The sequence below is a fragment of the Anomaloglossus baeobatrachus genome, chromosome 8 (assembly GCF_048569485.1).
Source record: "Anomaloglossus baeobatrachus isolate aAnoBae1 chromosome 8, aAnoBae1.hap1, whole genome shotgun sequence".
NCBI lineage: Eukaryota > Metazoa > Chordata > Amphibia > Anura > Aromobatidae > Anomaloglossus > Anomaloglossus baeobatrachus.
This window is the reverse complement of record NC_134360.1, coordinates 88,254,783-88,262,288: the sequence shown is the minus strand read 5'-3', so window position 1 is coordinate 88,262,288 and position 7,506 is coordinate 88,254,783. Positions and strand designations below refer to the sequence as shown.

At 47.9% G+C, this 7,506-nt stretch overlaps 1 protein-coding gene across 1 annotated transcript in view; it reads right to left on the bottom strand.

Annotated features, from left to right (window-relative positions):
• Positions 1 to 7,506, bottom strand: part of MEI1 (meiotic double-stranded break formation protein 1) — a 902,984-nt gene that overhangs the window by 711,198 nt on the left and 184,280 nt on the right. The gene's annotated exons all lie outside the window — the stretch shown is intronic.

The following is a 7,506-nucleotide window of genomic DNA, read 5'->3' as shown; positions in this document are numbered from 1 at the left end:
AATTTGTGTGGATGAATCCCTCATCCACTTCAAGGGGAGACTGATGTTTCGCCAGTACCTGCCCAGTAAAAGGGCAAGATACGGCATTAAACTCTATAAGTTGTGCGAGAGTACCTCAGGGTACACTCACAACTTTAGAGTTTACGAAGGGAAGGACACGCGGATCCAACCCCCAGAATGCCCACCTACTCTGGGGGTGAGTGGGAAAATTGTGTGGGATTTGATCCACCCACTGCTTGATAAAGGTTATCACCTGTATGTTGATAATTTTTATACAAGCGTCCCACTCTTCCAATCCCTCTCTTCCAGAGGTACCGCAGCTTGCGGTACTGTCCGGAAAAATCAGAGGGGCCTCCCTGTGACGCTAATTGGGCAGCTGCTCCCAAGAGGTGAGAGTAGAGCCCAATGTAGCGACAACATGGTTGTTGTCAAGTTCAAGGACAGAAGGGATGTCCTTTTCTTGACCACAATTCATGGTCCCGGCACCACAGCCATCAGTGTTCGAGGTACCTCGGCACAGGTTCGCAAACCGGACTGTGCCTTGGGGTACAACAAACATATGGGAGGAGTTGATCTTTCCGATCAAGTCCTCCAGCCCTATAATGCCATGCGGAAGGTGAAGGTGTGGTATAAGAAGCTGGCTGTGCACATCGTGCAGATGGCACTGTACAATGCTTTCGTGCTCTCACGAGGTGCAGGCCAGACCAACACCTTCCTTCAGTTCCAGGAAGCCGTCATCAAGACCTTGATGTTTGGAAGAGAAGAAGCAGCTGTCCCTAGCAACTCTGGAACTGCAAGTGCCCGCATGGTACCAGGGCAACATTTTCCTGGTGAGGTACCGCAAACCACCGGAAGAGGAAGATCTCAGAAAAGGTGCCGGGTGTGCTATAGCAGGGGGGTGAGGAAGGACACAGTGTTTCAATGCGACACTTGTCCCGATAAACCTGGACTTTGTGTGATAAACTGCTTCAAAGTTTATCACTCATCCGGGTACTAAATTAACATGTGCCATCCCAACATTCCTTCATAACACACAAAACGACGTACAACACATAGACGGGGGGACCTTCTGTACGCTACATAACGGGGGGGGGGGGGGATCTTCCATAAGCCACATAATCGGGGGGACATTCCGTACGTCACATAGACGGGGGGGAACATGATGTACGCCACATAACGGGGGGGGGGGTCTTCCATAAGCCACATAGAGGGGGGAGGGGGGATCTTCCATAAGCCACATAGAGGGGGGAGGGGGGATCTTCCATAAGCCGCATAGACGGGGGGGGGGGAGGACCCAATGAACGCCACATAGACGGGGGGAGGGGGATCTTCCATAAGCCACATAAACGGGGGGGGGGGGAACCTGATATACGCCACATAACGGGGGGGGGTCTTCCATAAGCCACATAGAGGGGGGATCTTCCATAAGCCACATAGAGGGGGGAGGGGGGATCTTCCATAAGCCACATAGACGGGGGGGGGGAGGACCCAATGAACGCCACATAGACGGGGGGAGGGGGATCTTCCATAAGCCACATAAACGGGGGGGGGAACCTGATATACGCCACATAACGGGGGGGGGGTCTTCCATAAGCCACATAGAGGGGGGAGGGGGGATCTTCCATAAGCCACATATAGAGGGGGAGGGGGGATCTTCCATAAGCCACATAGACGGGGGGGGGGGACCCAATGAACGCCACATAGACGGGGGGGGGGGGGACCCAATGAACGCCACATAGACGGGGGGAGGGGGACCTTCCATAAGCCACATAAACGGGGGGGAACCGGATATACGCCGCATAACGGGGGGGGGTCTTCCATAAGCCACATAGAGGGGGGAGGGGGGATCTTCCATAAGCCACAGAGGGGGGAGGGGGGATCTTCCATAAGCCACATAATCGGGGGGGACATTCCGTACGTCACATAGACGGGGGGGAACATGATGTACGCCACATAACGGGAGGAGATTCTTCCATAAGCCACATAGACGGGCGGGGGGGGACCTGATGAACGCCACATAGACGGGGGGAGGGGGGATCTTCCATAAGCCACATAGACGGGGGGGGGGAGGACCCAATGAATGCCACATAGACGGGGGGAGGGGGATCTTCCATAAGCCACATAAACGGGGGGGAACCTGATATACGCCACATAACGGGGGGGGGATCTTCCATAAGCCACATAGAGGGGGGAGGGGGGATCTTCCATAAGCCACATAGACGGGGGGGGGGGGGACCTGATGTATACACCACACAACACAGACGGGGGGAGGACCTGACGTACACTACTCAGCACACACATGACGGCCTGATGTACCGTACACAAATATACCACACTATGAAATTGACATACCAGGTCCCTGCTAATGTACAGCACTCCTTCCCTTAGGAGCCCTGCCGTGCGCCCAAACAGTGGTCTGCTGCCACATATGAGGTATCAGCATACTCAGGACAAATTGCCCAACAAATTTTGCAGTCTATTTTATCCTGTTACCCCTGTAAAATTTAAAAAATTGAGCCAAAAATAACATTTTTTGTGGAAAAACAGTATTTTTTTGTTTTTACGGCTCAATGTATGAAGCACGTGAGGGTTCAAAGTGCTCATTACCCATCTAGATTTATGCCATGGGGGTATAGTTTCCAAAATGAGGCCACTTGTGGGGGAGCTCCATTGTTTAGGCACCTCAGGGGGTCTCCAAACACAACATGGCATCCACTAACTATTCCAGACAATTTTGCGTTTGAAAAGTCAAATGACGCTCCTTGCCTTCTGAGCCCCGCTGTGCGCCCAAACAATTGATTACCACCACATATGAGATATCTGTGTACTCAGGAGAAATTGCACCATACATTTTATGGTGCAATTTTTCCTGATAGCCTTGTAAAAAAAAAGCTATCTGGTAGAAGTAACAATTTTGTGTTAATTTTTTTTTTTTTTATTTTCACGGCTCAACGTTATTAACTTTTGTGAAGCCCCCAGAGGTTCAAAGTGCTCACTAAACATCTAGATAAATTCCCTGAGGGGTCTAGTTTCCAAAATGGGGTCACTTGTGGGGGAGCTCCATTGTTTAGGCACCTCAGGGGGTCTCCAAACACAACATGGCATCCACTAACTATTCCAGACAATTTTGCGTTTGAAAAGTCAAATGACGCTCCTTGCCTTCTGAGCCCCGCTGTGCGCCCAAACAATTGATTACCACCACATATGAGATATCTGTGTACTCAGGAGAAATTGCACCATACATTTTATGGTGCAATTTTTCCTGATAGCCTTGTAAAAAAAAAAGCTATCTGGTAGAAGTAACAATTTTGTGTTAATTTTTTTTTTTTTTATTTTCACGGCTCAACGTTATTAACTTTTGTGAAGCCCCCAGAGGTTCAAAGTGCTCACTAAACATCTAGATAAATTCCCTGAGGGGTCTAGTTTCCAAAATGGGGTCACTTGTGGGGGAGCTCCATTGTTTAGGCACCTCAGGGGGTCTCCAAACACAACATGGCATCCACTAACTATTCCAGACAATTTTGCGTTTGAAAAGTCAAATGACGCTCCTTGCCTTCTGAGCCCCGCTGTGCGCCCAAACAATTGATTACCACCACATATGAGATATCTGTGTACTCAGGAGAAATTGCACCATACATTTTATGGTGCAATTTTTCCTGATAGCCTTGTAAAAAAAAAAGCTATCTGGTAGAAGTAACAATTTTGTGGTAATTTTTTTTTTTTTTATTTTCACGGCTCAACGTTATTAACTTTTGTGAAGCTCCCAGAGGTTCAAAGTGCTCACTAAACATCTAGATAAATTCCCTGAGGGGTCTAGTTTCCAAAATGGGGTCCCTTGTGGGGGAGCTCCATTGTTTAGGCACCTCAGGGGGTCTCCAAACACAACATGGCATCCACTAACTATTCCAGACAATTTTGCGTTTGAAAAGTCAAATGACGCTTCTTGCCTTCTGAGCCCTGCCGTGCGCCCAAACAATTGATTTCCACCACATAAAAGATATCGGTGTACTCAGGAGAACACGCACAATTAATTTTATGAAGCATTTTTTCCTGATACCCTTGTGAAAATGCTAAATTTTATGGCTAAAGTAACATTTTTGTGTAAAAAAGTTAAATTTTCATTTTTTCTTTCTACATTGCTTTGGTTGCTGTGAAGCTCCTAAAGGGTTAATAAACTTCTTGGATGTGGTTTTGAGCAGAGTGAGGGGTGCAGATTTTAGAATGGGGTCACTTTTGGGTATTTTCTGTCACCTAGGCCTCTCAAAGTCACTCCAAATGTGATGTGGTACCTATAAAATTTTTTTTTGTAAATTTTGTTGGAAAAATGAAAAATTGCTGATGAACTTTGAACCCTTCTAACTTCCTAACGAAATTTTTTTTTTTTCCGAAAATTGCGCTGATGTAAAGCAGACATGTTGTAAATGTTATTTAGTAACTATTTTGTGTGACATATCTCTCACATTTATGGGCATAAAATTTCAAATTTTGAAAATTGCAAAATTTTCAAAATTTTCGCCAAATTTTCGAAATTTTCACAAATAAACGCAAAACATATCGGCCTAAATTTACCACTGACATAAAGTATAATATGTCACGAAAAAACAATGTCAGAATCGCCAGGATCCGTTGAAGTGTTCCAGAGTTATAACCTGTCAAAGTGACACTGGTCAAAATTGCAAAAAATGGCCGGGTCTTTAAGGTGAAAACAGGCTGGGGGCTGAAGGGGTTAACATCCGTTGAAAACGTTATTTTAGCGGAAGTACGGATCCAGTGCAAATGCGTTTTCATTTCAATGCATTTGCAATGGACTCGCGTTAACATGCGTTCACCTGCGTTTGCGTGCGTTATAGTGCGGATCCGGTGACTTGCAGTTTTTTAACATGTTTCAAAAACGCTACTTGTAGCGTTTTTGAGCTGCGTCAAAATACTGCAAGTCACCGGATCCTGACTAAACAGCACGCGAACGCAGGTGAACGCTGGCGTGCTGATAGACAGGATCCTGCTTTTGTACTGAGCATGCCCAGAAAGTACTGAGCATGCCCAGAACCAGTCTCGCGTGATCTGTCTCTCTCTCCTCCTCCCTCCCTCACCCTCTCTCTCTCTATCTATGTCTTTCCCCCTTCCTCTCTCTCCCACCTGAGAGCTGCGGACACTCGTAACCAAGGTAAATATCGCGTAACCACTTCTCTTAGTTACCCGATGTTTACGTTGGTTACGTGTGCAGGCAGCCCTGCTCCTGGCAGCTGCAGACACTCGTAACCAAGATAAATATCGGGTATCCAAGGCCGATGTTTACCTTGGTTACCAGCGTCTGCAGCTGTCAGAAGCCGGCTCCCAGTCTAGTTCCCCTCACTCCCGATCACATGACTCCAATGCCCGCCCCTAAACATCCAGTGCAGGATCCTGCAAAATAACAGATGCGTTTGCATACGTTATTTGCTGTAAAAACAGGATCCGTACTTCCGCTAAAATAACGTTTTCAACGGATGTTAAAAAGACGTAGTGTGAAACCAGCCTTATTTGCATGCAACTGCATCACATGCAAATTAGCCATGTGGTGGCGCACACTCACCCAGCATAAAGTACCCAAAGCAGAGGGGGCCAGCCACGTCTGACATCATCAGTGACGTCAGATGCTGCCAGCTGCCCTCTTTTGTTTCTGCCACTTTATGCTGGGTGAGTATGTGTGAAGCCCCACAGGTGTTGTGTCCGGGCATTACCTTCAAGGACTCCACGTGGGATGGTCTGGTCACAGGTAGGGAACCTTCTTTAAGAATTTTCGTGACGCCACTCTCGGTATTGCGGTCAGGGTGACCGCCACTGCAGATTAAGGGGTGCCTGGGGCTGATGGCGGGTGCAGTCAGTTGTAGTGGCATCCCGAGAGTGAGGCAAGCCCCAGGGCCCTGTGTAAATGTGTGGAACCACAAGGCGCAGAATGACTCACACACAGTCCAGGCAGTCTTTCAGGGTTTTTACTCACAGTTGATGGCAGGGTGAGTAACCCGGGCGTAGCTGGGATGAACCAGGCTGGAACCAGGTATCCTTCCGGTTGGCTGATGAGGGTGACTACCAACTCGCCTTCGTAGCCCTGTGTGTTTTGGGGTGACCCCTACTTGAAGCTCTGCTGGGGTCGTCCAGGGAAGTTGCTGATGCCTCTCTCCCCTTCTTTTGGTCCGTTTGCTTGTAGCCTGGACCAGGTCACTCCGGCTGCTTGCCTCCTGTGAACTATGGGCCCTCTCTTCGCTACGTGGCTGCGGACTCTGTGGTGGTATGGTGTGGGTCTGAAGTGTTCCCACCGGCAGGTTTGGCAGGAGAAAATTGAATAAATCTCTGCACTGGGACCTGTTACCCTTGCAGGCCTGGTACCTCCCTGGCAGTCCCCTTACTGTGCCACCCCTTTGCTCTCTCTAGTCTAGGGTGGATTTCGGGTGGCACTACCAGGTGACCGATCTCCCCCGTCGGTAGTCACTGCGTGTACGTTGTCTGACTAGTGGCAGCCTCAGGTCTCCTCTTTGGGTCTGCTCTCCCTGAGCGCCACTTCAGACCGGCTCACTACTCCCTCCCCTCTATGCTTGCTTACGCAACCTAGCAACCAGGCTCCTTACCACACCCCTTGAGTGGAGATGGAGGCCGCGCCCCCTCCTGGATTCCCCAGTGGTCCACTCAAAGGTAGATGTGTGAGACCTGATTACTATGCGCCAGTGTAGTCACACCTCGGTCAGCCTTCTGGATTACCTGTATTGTACTGCCCCCAGCATGGGTGCAGTACTCAGTGGTGCCTGACCAGGTCAGGGGCGCCACATATGCACCACCACATGGCTAATTTAAATGCACTGCACTTCAGGCGCGGAAGGAAAAAAGGGAAAATATGGACCCAGCACCAATCCAGTAAAAAAATATATATAAATCCTTTATTAGTATGCTTTAAAAAATGAGCCAGAAAACGCACTGTACAAAATCACATCACAGGAAAATTACCGCGTTTCGGACTTAGTAATTAAAAGCAAAAGAGTCCTTAATCATATGTTACCCAATTATGATTAAGGCTATGTTCACACACTGCGTTTTTTACCTGCGTTTTGGGTCCGTTTTTGCTGCAGAAATTTCTTGAGAAATTCTTGTAACCTTTCTGCAGACATTCCCCAGCAAAACCTATGGCAAAAAAAATTAGCTGTGCACACACTGCGTTTTTTTCTTAAGAAAATTCTTTCAGTAGATTTTCTTAAGAAAAAGAATGAGCATGTCACTTCTTTTCTGCAGCTAACTGCGTTTTTTGCCATAGATAATTGGCACAATAACGCAGGGAGCAACCAGCGGTAAAAACGCACCAAAAACGCACCGAAAACGCACCAAAAACGCACCGAAAACGCGGCAAAAACGAAGGTGCGTTTTTGGTGCGTTTTTAACGCAGGTGCACTAATCCTTCACTCTTAAGAAATTTCTTAAGAAATTTCTTAAGAAAAATCATTTTTCTAGTGTGAACATAGCCTAAGGCTTAGGACTCTT